This window comes from Cuculus canorus, chromosome Z, assembly GCF_017976375.1.
Source record: "Cuculus canorus isolate bCucCan1 chromosome Z, bCucCan1.pri, whole genome shotgun sequence".
Lineage (NCBI taxonomy): Eukaryota > Metazoa > Chordata > Aves > Cuculiformes > Cuculidae > Cuculus > Cuculus canorus.
The window spans coordinates 35184110-35198458 of NC_071441.1; the positions used below are offsets into that span (position 1 = coordinate 35184110).

At 39.5% G+C, this 14349-nt stretch overlaps 1 protein-coding gene across 1 annotated transcript in view; it reads left to right on the top strand.

Moving 5' to 3' along the window:
* The window catches only part of AUH (AU RNA binding methylglutaconyl-CoA hydratase), a 147135-nt gene extending 133673 nt beyond the window's left edge, over positions 1–13462 (top strand). The window contains exons 11-12 of the transcript XR_008447995.1: positions 10051–10146; positions 13421–13462. The gene's annotated coding sequence lies outside the window, so the exon portion shown is untranslated. The remainder of the gene's footprint in view (positions 1–10050; positions 10147–13420) is intronic.
* The last annotated feature ends 887 nt before the right edge of the window (positions 13463–14349 follow it).

Sequence of the window (14349 nt, forward strand, 5' to 3'; positions counted from 1 at the left end):
ATGCAAGCCTTTTTTCATTTCTAAAACTTCTTACTTATCAAATTATTTCTGTTATTGTTTTTTTCCCAAAACTGTATCTATACCCTGACAGCTGGAATTCCAGTCTTTGTGGTGCACACTATGCCTTTGGCATTGACTCTCTGCATCTCTCCCAGCTTCTCCCTACACGCTGATTGCCATTTGTGGGCTTCTTATTCCAGTGCTTCCCAAAGACCTGCTTTCTCTACTGTGCCAAAAAGGCACTCATCTCTGCATGAAATGTCCTCATTAATAAAAGCCAGCTTCAGTCATGATTTCTTTTGTTCCACTTTCCTTCCTCTTGTCAGCTGTGTCTGATGAAAATCTGACTTTCACCACATTACCTTTGTGCTCCTTCTGTTTGTCAAGTCAACTTCTGTAGTTTGGATGTGTTCCTGGACAAGCAGCAACTGTTTTGCTTGCCACTATAGCATGTCTGGCATGTACTGGAGTGTTATTTCAGTGTATTAAGAAGTTTATTGTGATGTAGTTAATGATTAATAGTTGCAACAATTCATGAACTGGTACTGGTCTATGTCAAATGTCTTAGTGGCTTCTATTTCACTTACAAATCACTGCCTAGGCAATAAGCATGGTTAATCTGCAAGTCAAAGCGAAGATAAGCAATGAGCCATGATTTCTACTTTTCACTAAATTCTCTTTTAAGTGTTACCTCATCTTCCTATGCCACTTCCGCTCCCTCCATCTTTTCATGTACTCATGGTTTGACTCTGAGCTTAGTGGGTCAGGGATTCATTATGCTGATGTCTGTTGCTACACCAGTTTGAATAGCAATCCATGTCTTGCCTCCTACTAGAGTTCCTGAATGCAGTGTTAATGCTTTGCTGTTCGGGAGATAATTACAGCAAAAGTAGTGTAAGATGGAGACGCATGGAGGCATTACTCTGATCTTTGTTTTCCAGAAGTGGTTTCTTGTATGAGGGATAGAAAAGAGTGGGTAGAGGATGTGGGTGGGGTGGGAGTCTTCAATTCCCCACAACCTCAGCTGAGCTCTGCCTGTTTTGCGGCCATTCAAAGGGTTTCATTACTCAGGACAGGCTGTCTGGCCCCTTTCACAAACACTCAGATCAGTTTCAGCACATGAAAAAAGAAAAGGTCTGATTGCACGGAGTTGGGGGAGAGGCACCATTGCATAGTTTCAGCAGAAAGCTAACCTTTCCTTCTACTGTTATTCTGCTCTTCCCCCTCCTCCCATTGAGCCCTGCAGAGAGAGATTAGCAATCAAACTGTAAATCCCCCAAGTACAGAAAGTAGTAAACCTCCCATCCCCTCCCCAACAGAACATGTATGCTGACAACAGCCTCATTCAATCTGACACCTGTTTCACTTTAGAACAGACCCCTATAAATAGAGTCAATGTAACCCTAGGTGGCATTGCAAAATATTATGGAAAATGTGGCTTACAAGCCTGTGAAGAAGGGGGAGTAGACAGAGTGAGGGTGCGCAAAAAGACACTATCTACCATAAAAACCTGGCAGCTTCATGCAAGGGCTGTTGCTTTTAATTTAAATGCTCATTTCTTATTCTATTTTCAGATCCTCTCTGGGATTTTAGGAATGTTGAGACGTGCTGGTTATAAAGCCCTAAGTACAAAATGGTCACGGATGGCTGGAATGAGGCATGTTCTAATGGAAACAAATCACTTGTCAGTAAGCAGCCTTCAAACTTTTGAACAAAAGCTCAAAAAGGTCAGGGTAAAGACATGTTTGTTGACTTAGAATGGCTGGATGCAGGTCACCAGAAAGGCATAGGCTTCAGTATTGTTAAAGTAACTTCAATTCTATGTAAAATTGGGGGTTTAGAATGAGGTTAAATACTTTGGTGGCAACCACGAATAGACTCAGCAACTTACATTAAACAGAAATCTTATACGTGTATAAACTGAAGTGTGCATATTATCATAATGTAAAGCATGTATACCACTGTAAAACAGCCAGGGAATGGAGCTCAGCTGTGGGAACTACATTTATGGGTATATACATGAATGTTTGTGAGGAAGACTGCTATATGCACTGAAATTTAGAAGAGTGACCATTATTCCTGCAATGTAAAAGTAGGTGTTTTTGATTAATGGGTATTTTAGTTAGTTAAAATAATGTACCTTAGTTTTATAGTGATTTGAGGATAAATCCAAATCCTGAGTCTGTTTATTCACCTTTATGTAGGTTTTAACTCTAAATTAAATTCTATGGTGCTGTTGTTAAATGTTTTTTATTTGCTTTCAAGACCCATAATGAGGTTCATGACCCTTGGATCAACTATAATGAGGGATCAGCCCTTCTTTTTCCTGTGTAATATATTGTGTTGCTGTGTAAAATTAGTAATATTGCTCTATATTAAAGTTGCATAGGATGGATGAATTATTATCTTTATGGTACATCATGTTGAATCTCCTAATTCTACTGTAGCTTGCTTTCATAAGAAAACAAGGCTTATGCAATCTTTCATTGTCATCAATCTGTCTGTCTGCTAGTCCCCTTCACAAGCAGCTTCTGAGTTTGTTCAGTCTGCAAGTGGATTTTAACAGGGATTACAGATGATTACATTTTGACTAGATTTGTGAAAACTGCTTTCTGTCTAAAGGCAGAGAGGCAGAGGCAGTGCCTCTCGAGTGAAAGGCAGGTAAAGCTTAAGTGTTAGCTAAACAGTCAGCACGGGGGTCCTTAGTGCAGTGCATACTGTTTTGTATGTACAAAACATGCATGTATCAGGGATACAGCAAGGACTGAAGAGACAGGTTTGGGCAGAAGTGACTGGGGAAAGAAAGCTGATGTGACCTCTGTAAGTCACCAGGTTTCATTTTAATGTTCAGAAAATAATTTCTTTTTCATAAGGAAAACAGCATCAAAAGAAAAAAGAATAACTGTGTGGTAGAATGATGTGTCAGCTTCAAAGAATAGGGTAGGCTTTTGGTGTTTCTGAGGTTTATTCCGCTAGGTAAACATTATTCTACCTTCAAAGGCAAGAAACTGAGACACTTCCTTCACAGAAATTTGACTTGCTCAGAGGCAATGACTCATCAGCAACCAGGTACAGCATACAGACAGGTTCAGGTATCTTAGAACTATAGAATCATTTGAGTTGGAAAAGACTCTTAAGAATATTCAGTACAACTGTCAGTCTGATGCTACCAAGTTCACCTCTAAACCATGTCCATAAGCATCACATCTGCATGTCCTTTAAATACCTCCTGGGATGGTGACTCCACCACTTCCCTGAGCAGCCTGTTCCAATGTTTGACAACCCTTTTGGTGAAGAAATTTTGCCTAATATCCAGTCTAAAACTCTGCTGGAGCAACTGGAGGCCATTTCTACTCACCTTGTCCTATGTTACTTGGGAGAAGAGACCAACACCTGCCCCACAACAACCTACTTTCAAGTAGTTGTAGAGAATGATAAGGTCTCCCTTCAGCCTCCTCTTTTTCAGACTAAGCAATCCCAGTTCCCTCAGCTGCTCCTCATAAAACTTGCGCTCCAGACCCTTCACCAGCTTTGTTGCTCTTCTCTGAACACGGTCCAGCACCTCACTGTCTTGCAGTGAGGGGCCCAAAACTGGACACAGTATTTGAGGTGTGGCCTCACCAGTGCTAAGTACAGGGGAACACTTCCTTCTGACTGTGGCCAGCAGCTTACTCAGCTTCTTTCTGTGTAAGCTTTCCCCCCCATATGTCCTAGCCATCCCAATTATTCTCCTTCCTCAAGGCCCTGGAGCTCAGCAGCACTCCCTGCTCCTGCCTTTTGGGTTGCTCTTTGGGTCGCACTTTGGGTCCTTTATGTCTGCATCTGCTAGTAATACAACAGGAAAGCGCTGCCCGTTCAAGCCCAGAAATGTCTTGACATCCATAAATGTTGCATGATTTGCCACGATGAGAAAAACAGCTTCCAAGTGCCACTTGTTATTTTGCTTTTCTGCCAGAAATGAGGAGGTATGTCTGAAGAAGGATAGCAATGCAGCCGAGTAGCCGGCAGGGAGCTACAGGTGGTGCAGACCAAGGTATGCCTGCTACCTAAGTTAGCTTGCTTTAGGTTAACTTGGGTTTGTCTGTAGTATCCTGCCCCATTCACCTGCCTTGCATTTGGCAGCTGATAGTCATTGCTTTTCTTTCCTGACTTGTCCGTCATCTGAAGGACACTTGAGGACTATGGGGAGGAGTAATCCTGAGAGGCACTCCACATCTTTAGGTGCTACACTGCCTGGGAGGAAGCTTATCAGTGGTTTGGGCTTCTCAGTGTTGGTGCAGATGGGCTTACAAACAGCTTGTATTTGCATTAGGAACGGCGTTGCTCTTACAGTACAGAGCACTGCTTCAGTCCTGCTGCACTACTGAAGTGCTGTGTAGAGGCCAGATGCTGCATTGCAGACTAATCTGGGTGCTGAGGTAGTGGAGAGAGGAGGTGAGGAGTCAGAATTGCTTCCAATAATGTGGTTAGCTAGTACTTTCGAGTGCACTGGCACAGGGAAAATGCAGGCATACTCCAGCAAATTGCTGCTGCATCTTCCATTAAGACAAACTGGTTTCTTGTTGCCCAAATGAGCATCAAATGTGGAAAGAACACTTATAGAAAACTTAAGGCTTGATAGTACTTATAGTACTTTTTATTTCTGGGACAGAATTATGCCTCCTGCTCATATGATGTGAATGTAACGTGCTTGTGCACACACATACAGAGTTTTTTTTATTTTTATCACATGGCTGCCAAAAATAACATTGAAACATATAAGTTAGAGCACGCCATTGTAACACAATGGCACTTCATTACTGCTCAGGGCAGCTCAGATTTCCTTCTGAGCTTATCACCAGTGAGCAATAATGGAGGAATACAGAGGACAAGGAAAAAGAACAGTGCAGCCTCATGGCATTTCATCCTAAATGTCATGCATGGTCAGTATCCGCTGGTGAGTTCCCCAGTGTATGGATTTAGCATCTTCAGTAATTGTCTCTTACAGTGTTGAATTTAACATAAATATGGTATTATCAAATTGGCTGCTTCTGGAGTTTTTTCCAAATTACAGCAGCTGGTCTTATGAATAATTTCTCTCTAATCAGCTGAGTCTCTTTCCTCTGTAACTCTTCTTCTAATCTTATTTTCATAACTTGCTACTTTTCTGACTTTCAATTAACACTTCATCTGTGTTCTTTACTTAGGCACAGTAGGTGTAGCCTTTTTAAATTCTTCCCTAATGTGATTTTAGTGCTGTCACTTCAGTTAGGGGCATGGTAATGACTAACCTCTGCTCCTGTAGCTCTGCTGCTGTGTTGCATAATGACTTTTCAGAAGTTCTAGATTAATGCAGGTCAGTTGATAATTTGATGCCATGACAATGTGATGCTTGGAAAAAAATCCATGTGTAATCTGAAGGATCTTATGGGAGTGCTGCATAATTTGGGGAACATAATAGCTCATTAGCTAGGAGTCTGTAGAGTGAGAATGGGCAAACAAAACCCTTGTTAGTATCACTTTTTAAAAAGGTAGATATATTTCTTAAGTACTCTTCTCACAATACAACATTGTCATAGCTCCTTGTAGTGGTGCTCTGGAGTCCCATCACTTACTAAAGCTCATCCTACATATTGGCACAGCATACCCTCTGCTCCGAGTTTCCTTGCTAAATGTGGCAGATGTAGTGCTGTCACAGAAGATCTTCCTGTACCATTTGCTCCATTCTGGCCCATTCTAGACGGTATGCCATTCAGCAGCTGTCAACAGAATAAACAAAATAAGTAGAAAGAGTAAATCCCATAGTTTTCTCAGCAAGTGCTTTTTCAGAAAGTTGATGGAGGAAAACACAACAGCTAATATCTATAAATTGTGAGTGCTCTTTCTGTCTAGAGTAAAAGTTTTTTTCCATCCTGATTACAAGATTATTTTTTATTCTTTACCTCATTATATAATGAAATTTCAAGATGAGATCATGATAGCAAGACCACAGGAGTTATCAGGGAGTGTCCTGGAACACTGAGTGGCTGGCATGGTAGAGAGGGTTATTGTGAAATTGTTTTTAAAATTAATTCTGCAATCCTGCCCCTCTTTCTGCTTATTTCAAGATTCATATGCAATGTATGGAATGTCTGCATCCTGAATTATGTTGCTAGTGGGTCCTTCCAGCTGGTAACTGTTGACTGGTACAATCAAGTTTCCATGCTGAAGCTATAAAAATAATTTAATGATAGATATGTTTAGTACATCATTTTAGCTCCCATATGACTTAACTCTCCGTTGCACTTTGACTGAGTATGTACAAGAGCTGCGTTGTACCCGTGTATGTCCCATCACTTCAGGCACAGTCAGATTTTTAGAAAGAGGGAATTATAGACCACTACGTTTTCCTCATCTGTATAGGCTCTACTTTTGCTACAGAGATGCTTGAGCTTTGTTTAGTCTTCATAAATCTTTGAAAAAGAAAAAGTTAAAAGTTTCCTATAGGAACGACTGTGGAGATTCTTTTGAATAACATTATTCCTTTCAGAGTGAAAACCATGAATTTGGAGACAGAAGCTTTTTCCTTAAAATGGTGTATTGCTTTTATTTTCACTTAAGCAATGCAGGACAATATTTATAGGTTTATTCGATTAATGAAGAATAGTGTTATAGAAATAATAGTTGAAAGCTATGGATTTTCCCATTAGGTAGCTTTTGCACAGAGAACTTCTATTGTTTAGAGATGTTTATTTCTGGAAAACCTCCTATCACCTATCTCCCCACCTAGCTGCTCTGCTATTTTCACGCAGCTGTGACTGGGTATCAGTTTGCACGTTAGCAATTCTGTTTATAGTAAGATGAAACGCACCATAGTTACTGCCCAAAGTTTGCTCTTAGCTGCATTGCTGATAATTCAGGGTAAGTTGTCCAGTATCACTGACAGAAGCAGAGCTGTGAATGGAATTTTTTTGCCTTTTTCTATCAAGCAGGGATTTCTTTTTTTTCATCTAGGAATACGTTCTTTTCATTTCCATATGTAATGAAGTAGTGTTTTTCACAGTCAACATCAGAATATTTTTTCCATCAAGTAAGCAAAGCTCTGGCTGCAAATAATGGTGGATGGAAGGACAATCTGTAGGAAATGAATATTGAGTCTGTTGTCTCATATGTGTCTCTAACTGGCATGTAAAAAAAATTCCCCCTGCTATGTATTGTGTTTGTATTTCACAGGACAGGTAGTTTAGAGGATTCTTTCAAAAGTTTTCACACTGTCTTTACTGTAGGAGAGTTGGGAGAACTACTATTCCCCATTCCAGCTCCAGTTCAGATATAAAGCAGTTGTATCTTAGCCTTCAAATCTGTGTAGCAAAGATGCCTCAACGTAGTCTACTCAAGGCCATGCATGAATTTAGTCGTCCCAGGTGTCTCTCCTTTTGAAGTCCAGGTTGCAGAGTGATCCTGTAGGGAAACCTAGCTGTGCTGTCAGTTTCGCATGGAGAGGATGATTTTTTTTTTATCTGATTACATGGCAGGTATACTTCAAAACCTGTCCTGAGGTCTCTAGTGCCGAGTGACAAAGCTGAGATATTAACACAGAGAAGAGATGATAACGTAACCTGCGTAATCAATCCTCTGATCCTCAGAGCTGTGCTCTGTCTTCTTTCAGGGAGGTGCAGCCACCAGGCTGCTAGGAAGGGTGTGTGATCTGCCACAGCTGGCTTCTGGCTACTGTTCCCATCTGCTTGTAAAACTCATTCTGATTAGTAGTAAATTCAGTTAAAAACTAGCTAAATAAAACAGTCTGACATGGCTTGTCAGGCACAATATTGTGTTGGGAAGCCACAAGTTGCTTTTGCTCTCTGTTATCTCAGCCCTGTTCTGTAACAGTAGGCAAATTGCCCCTGACCTCACTTAAGTAACAAATCCATTGTCAGTCCTGCTTATTAGACAGACAGATTGCTTTGAGAAGAGGCTGTATTTCAGGATGTGCCTTTGTGGCATCCAGTCAGGCTTTGGCCAAGACAGGAACCTCTAACAGTGTTTGAGCATCTGTGCTAAATGTCAGTGTTACAGCACAAAATGAACCAGTGTAAGAAACGAGTTAAGAAACACTCGGAGCAGTAACTCTTAAAAATGTAGCAGAGTGTGTAAAAATGAGTAAATGGAGGGACAGAGCTTTTGTAGCTACACTAACCACGCAAACATAGTTTCACAGTTTTAGATGGTCACCTACTAACTTTCTCCATCGTATCTTAAGACGGGTCACTTCATGAAATAGGATTCAAGGGATTGCACACGTTTCCAAAAGCAACGTGAATTTATTGCAGCTTGCTCTTTCAGAAAGCATGGTCACATACACAGTCTTGAAAGAAGGTGGGAGTGGAGCCAACATAGAATTAACCGCACTGAGTAACTTGCACATTTTCAATGAAGTCTTTCATGTATTCTCGGCTTTTCAAAAGTGAACAAGGGCAAAACCAGCCACATCACTTGGACTTGCTATAATGAACGCCTGCTTCTCTACAGTCTGAATCTGAGCCACTATCCTACACATACCACATCATAAGTAACCACTAACCCTAACCATGAGCCCAGCACATTCATGTCTCTACAATATGTTCGTTACACTTAGATTAATAAATGAATATAATGTTACAATGGCTGTGCCATTAAACAACACCTGTTCAATACAATGGAATCAAGGCACTCCATGATTAAATATATTATCTTCTTGACAAAGAACTGCACAACTGTTTGGCTGGAGTTGTGAAGCAAATGGTGTATTAACATATGAAAAGGATTTTGTGTACATTTGATGAATGACAGAATAATTGCTATATATGGCAAGGAAAAGAGATGTAAGATGTTTTGTATACTCATTACTGCTATTGCAAGTAAGTGGGAAAGGCCTTGATATAGCTGTGAATGTGCCTCTATTGACCACAGCAGCTAGGCAAAGCTTATACAGGCTACTGGCAGCATTTTAAGAGTAATTTTAATACTAGAAATCTTAGCTGGAAAAGATCTCAGATGATGTGTTCAAATCATCACCTGGGAGCACATGCAAAGTAAACGTTTTGTCCACTTAAGTTTCAAGGGTCTCAAATGTAAGTCTTCCCCCCTTGCACTTGGATGACTGGGCCAGATTTTAATAAATTCCCGAGGATAATAATTTTTTCCTTTTTATTCAGTGAGCATTTTCTTTTTTCTTGATTTCATTCACATTAGTCTCACTGTACCTTTCTAAACCGCTCACAATTATGAGTCTTGGCCCAAAGCTCTGTAGAAGCAGTATGGGAGAAGTTGAAGTGAGTGCAGCACACCAAGATGAGCTCTATACCTTCAGCAACAAGTTGCTGGATAGAAAACAAGAAGGGTACAGAAGGTTATAGACAACATATTAGGTAAAGGCAAAGGAAAATGATAGTTTTATACTCATTCATCTCTGCTACACACATTTGCACGCACATGCACAAACACTAAAGGAGAAGATTTTGTTGCAAATTTCCCCTGAAATTCCTGCCTTCAATGGTTATTTGGACCTGAAAATTAGATCCAAAAGTAGACATGCTATCCTTCCTGCAATCCAAATCTTACTGCCCTATCAGGCGAAGAAAGATGGCAGCTTTCATGTGGTACGGTTACTGAAAGGCTGAGAAATAGTAGGTGAAGAGAAGGATCCTGGATGGCTGAGGAAGCACAGTAGGTTCTTGATTTAGGAATATCTATGTTTAGAGGTGTTGATCTGATTTGCAGAAATGCTAAACCCTCACAGCAGGAACTGGTGGCATCGAGAACCATATTCAGCAAACACAGAGTGCTATCAAGTACTGAGAATTGTGGTTGGCATCTCAAATTGGCTCCCAAATTAGCTCACAGTGTGGACAAATTTTACTTTTTCTTGCTGAAACATGGCTTCTTGTGCGTCTAAAAATGGTAATAATGACATCTCACTTTTAGTAAATGTATTCAGGTTTATTTAAAATGAAAAAAAAAAAAAAAAACCTGACCAGAAAACAATGTGAACATACTATGATTTAACAGCCAGATAAAAGCCTGAGGAAAATAAAATTCTCTTTTTTTTTGTAGGGTTTGAAATGCATGCAGCAAATGATACCTGCGCTCCTGTGCTGAATGAGTAAGATAAAGATAAATATCGAGTAACTGTCCATTCACTGGAATAAGGTGAGGTTCCGGTAGGAGAATACCCGACTGCATTTCATGTCATGTACCTGCCTGTGGGTATGAAATGTGTAACGGAACGTGGCTGCAAGAACTGAGTTTGGGGAGCATGGGGACAGCTCAGTTAAGAGGCAGCAGAAAGCCTTAATCCTACTGCTTAATTTGCTCATGTTCAGGGGCTTGATTTTCTGAGTCGTCTTATTCCTTTCAATATTTTCTTCTCCAGTGCAGTTCACGGATATGGGAAACGATAGCACTTTCTGAAAGACAGCTGGCACAGCTGATTCCTCAGAGCACATGACCACAAACCAAACCTCGTACTATCAGCCTACGTTAATCTTCGCTGTAACTTGCTTAGATTAGTGACCCATCAAAATGTGGTGGTGTATAATGACCCATTCTTCTATAAACACTTTTCCCCTCTTGCAGCTGATTTTTATATCTGTAAAGTGTACTACATGAATAAGTAACAAGCTCCTCTCGGTTTATAAGCATACCCAAGTAACAGTGTTTGTCTGGTGAAAATTTTTAGGCTAGCAAGCAGGGATGTCTGTAATGAGATCTTGCACAACATTTGTTCACTCTTAGATCAGAACATTCCTTGCCAAACCCTCAACCTTTAAGTGGAAATAGGACACATTGCCCTTCCAAGAAAACATGGATAAGATAGTACAACTCTCCTGACATAAACAAGGAGGCCTAAAAGAGGCAGATCCTCTCATCTAAGAAGATGAGTAATCACAATTTTCTTCTTTCTACCAACTCTTGTCAGTAGGTTTGTGCATTTGTGTTTTGGAACTTAATGCATAGCAACCGTGTGTGGGCAAGCAAGATGATATACAAGTGCTGTGCTTTCATACCTGGTGAACAGGACTAGAACTCATAAAAATGTTATTCAAATTATTCCTCAGTTTATGTAGTAGCAAAATATGATTTGTCAAATTAACGACGATAACTGTCCTATTGACAAACACAGCATTTTATCAAAACTAGAAACCATAGATATGCCAAACAAATGTCCTAAATAATGGGAGGGAAGGAGAAAGGTTATATCTCTTCCTTTTAATCATTAACTGGAATAAAAGGAGGAGTGAGTGCGCAGAATTCTTTTTCTTAGGTGATTTTTTTTTTGGTGTTTCATTGCTTTCCCTGTTTAACTTTTCAAGGATATTGACATTTGATAAAGCTGGTAGCAGCACAAAAGAGAAGGGCAGATACTCTTGCTTCTTTAGGTTATCCACAAATTCTAGTCATCACACAATTTGTTACATCAAATGACCATGAGAAAAAAGAGAGGAAGAGAAAGTAATTTCTGAAGCTAAGAACTTTGCAAAGACGCAGCATAAAAAAGTAATTATTCAAATTGTCAAATGATATATTGGCCAATTGAAATCTTTAGAAGTACCTCAGATCAGTTCTTGAGCAATCAAAGTTTGGTTTATGGGCATGGATTAAGAAATGTTGCATTGTGCTGAGATTAGTATGAGACTCAGTATGATATATATATATACATGAAACTCATTTGTGTTCATCACTGTCAAGAATAAGTAAATAAGAAAATATTCAGTAATAGGTTTAACTAAATCAAAGCCACTGCCAGAAAAGGTGATTAGGATAATACATTTTCTCATGCAAATGTTGTTCTTTTCTGTTCTGAGTTAAATGAACTTTGTGGACCTAGTGAAAATGTGTGGCCTTACTCCATTGAAAAAGGTTCAAGTATTTTATTTTACAATAGAGAGTGTTGTGTTTATTGCCTTATATTGATGCAGAGATGCAGTGTCACAGAGCAAGCAAACTCTTGTTATGTTCTGACATCTTTGCACAGTTTTGCCTTGAGTACACAGTTATTAATATATGATGAGGCAACTCTGTTAGTAAATGAACAGAAAGCATGTTCATGCTAAAATGAGCCAATGCGGGCAGAAGGTACTAGAGGGCAGAAAAGGTACTTTTCTTCCATTTCTTGTTAGCTCTGTCAAAACTGAAATCCCAAGATTTACATGGTGTAATATCATATATGCTCAATGCACAGGAAAAAAGCGTGGTCATAACACAGTAAGACAGCAGATGTTATGACAGACAGCCTTCAGCTGAGGTTGTCAGAAATTTATGTGGCATCAAAGCTTTTCCATCACGCCAGATGTCCTACTCCATGAGCCAAATAGGCACCTACAAGCTGGCTCTCTGGCTGGCTTTTTCTCTGAGGCCCTGCGCAAAAGAGAAAGCTGATTAGCTTGAGATCCAAGTAAACTACAATACTAAGCACCATTGATAAAATAAACTTATTTACATTCTGCTCATAAAGATAGTCCCTTGAAAAGAAAAAGGTTTAGATGTGTTGTCTACTCCAGACACATTGCGTACTCTCACCCCACTCTAGCTTAGTTTTTTAATTGAAAACGAGGTACATCATAGCTGGAAAATGCTAGATCTAGACTATGAACTACAGTGCATAATGCTGTTTTCTCAAATGATAAAGACTGGGCACTCCAAATTTGGATCAGAAATGGACAGAGAGTTTCCACTCCTTACAAAATTTACCCAGCAACCACTAAACTGAAACAAGGGAACATAGAAAATGACTGCTATATAGTGGCGTATGTATGTCCATCATTTACAGAAAGCTGTGTGTCTTATGTGACGTTACATGTATTTTTCTGTCTTTCTCCTTCAGCACTTTTTGACTTGAAAAGGCAGAAGACTGTTGACTTCATCTTTTCTGTTGGGCAGATGTTCTTCCCCCCCCCCCCCCGTGTTTCTCAAGATTATTTAAATTAGATTTTAGCAATTTTAACAGCCATGAGAGTTACCATATTGAAAACCTCTGGCAACGAAGTCCTCTGTTTGTTTCATTTATGCAGATGATGACACAACAGTGTTGTACAGAGGCTGCAGACAGCAGACCTTGGTCATATTATGAACAGGTCAAGGGCAGGTTCTATACATACAAAACAAATCTGGGGGCTTTATTTTGTTTATTTCTTTTTGAGCTGTCTTCGAAAGCTGCTAACGATGACACCATTTGTATTACCCTGACACCACAAGCATGTCTTGGTAGGGCATATATTGTACTCTATCTAGTGATCACAGTGCCAGTTGCTAATGGTCTGAGATAGCCTAGCGTATAGCAAGCACTCTTAAAAGTTTATGTGTTTATTTGATTAATTAGGTAATTTGCAAAAAAAAATGGTGATAAATAAATTAATAATGATATAAATATGTCTACAGCCCTGCATGTACTTATGCACTGATATGTACTGTTATATTCATACAGTTCCTACTGATGCAGTGATTCTTCCAGTGGACACAGTAGTGGGATAATTGCATATTCATTTTCAGTTCCAATAAGTGACAGTTTCTCTAAGTATGGTAAGTAAACAGCTTTGCAAGATTTTTATCCACATTTTTTAAAAATCATCTCTTAGGTTTTACAGCTTAGGAATTAAAAATCTTGACTATTTTAATGTCAGTTTAAAAAGGGCAAGGAAAGCTGCAAATAATGTGCACGGTAAATCTATGCCATGGCAGAAACAATCGGAAGAGTAAAGAGTAATGATTAAACATTTAATCAGAAGCATTATACTTTGTTGTGTTCTCATTGTAGCTGCAGGAAAAGATGCTGTAACAGATCTTTAAATAGAAAACCTGAGGCTAAATTCTGCTTCATCCATCAAAAGCAGCTGCTAGGAGATGACCTAATTTTAGTGGCTTATCAATTCCTTAGTGCTTGTTGGTTGATGTAACTTTGATCCTCTGATGCTAGATGACTTTTGTGCTGAATATAGCGAGAATTTAATGTGAATCTTTTGGATGGCTGCCCAGCCAAGCTGCATAATCCAAACAAAGACAGCGAGCAGTACATGATTCAAGCTACTCACGTGTACAATAATACAAATATATGTATCCTGATTCCTTTGGGCAATCAGCTCCATGTCACCAAGCACATATTTCAAATACAATGTCCTTGTAGGTTTTTTTTGGTGGGGTTTCTTTTTTCCTAACAGTGCTTTGCTTTTCATTGGAAAAACAACATAAGATGCAGTGAGACTCAGCTGCTGCCAGGAAATAATGATAGAGTCAATAATTGCAGGACATTTTTAATGAATGTTTTCCAAGCAAATCATTGCCATTTCAAAGGGCTGTTATTTCTACTTATGTAGAGATTAGCCTACATGTTATCAAGGAGAGGAAATGGTTTTATGT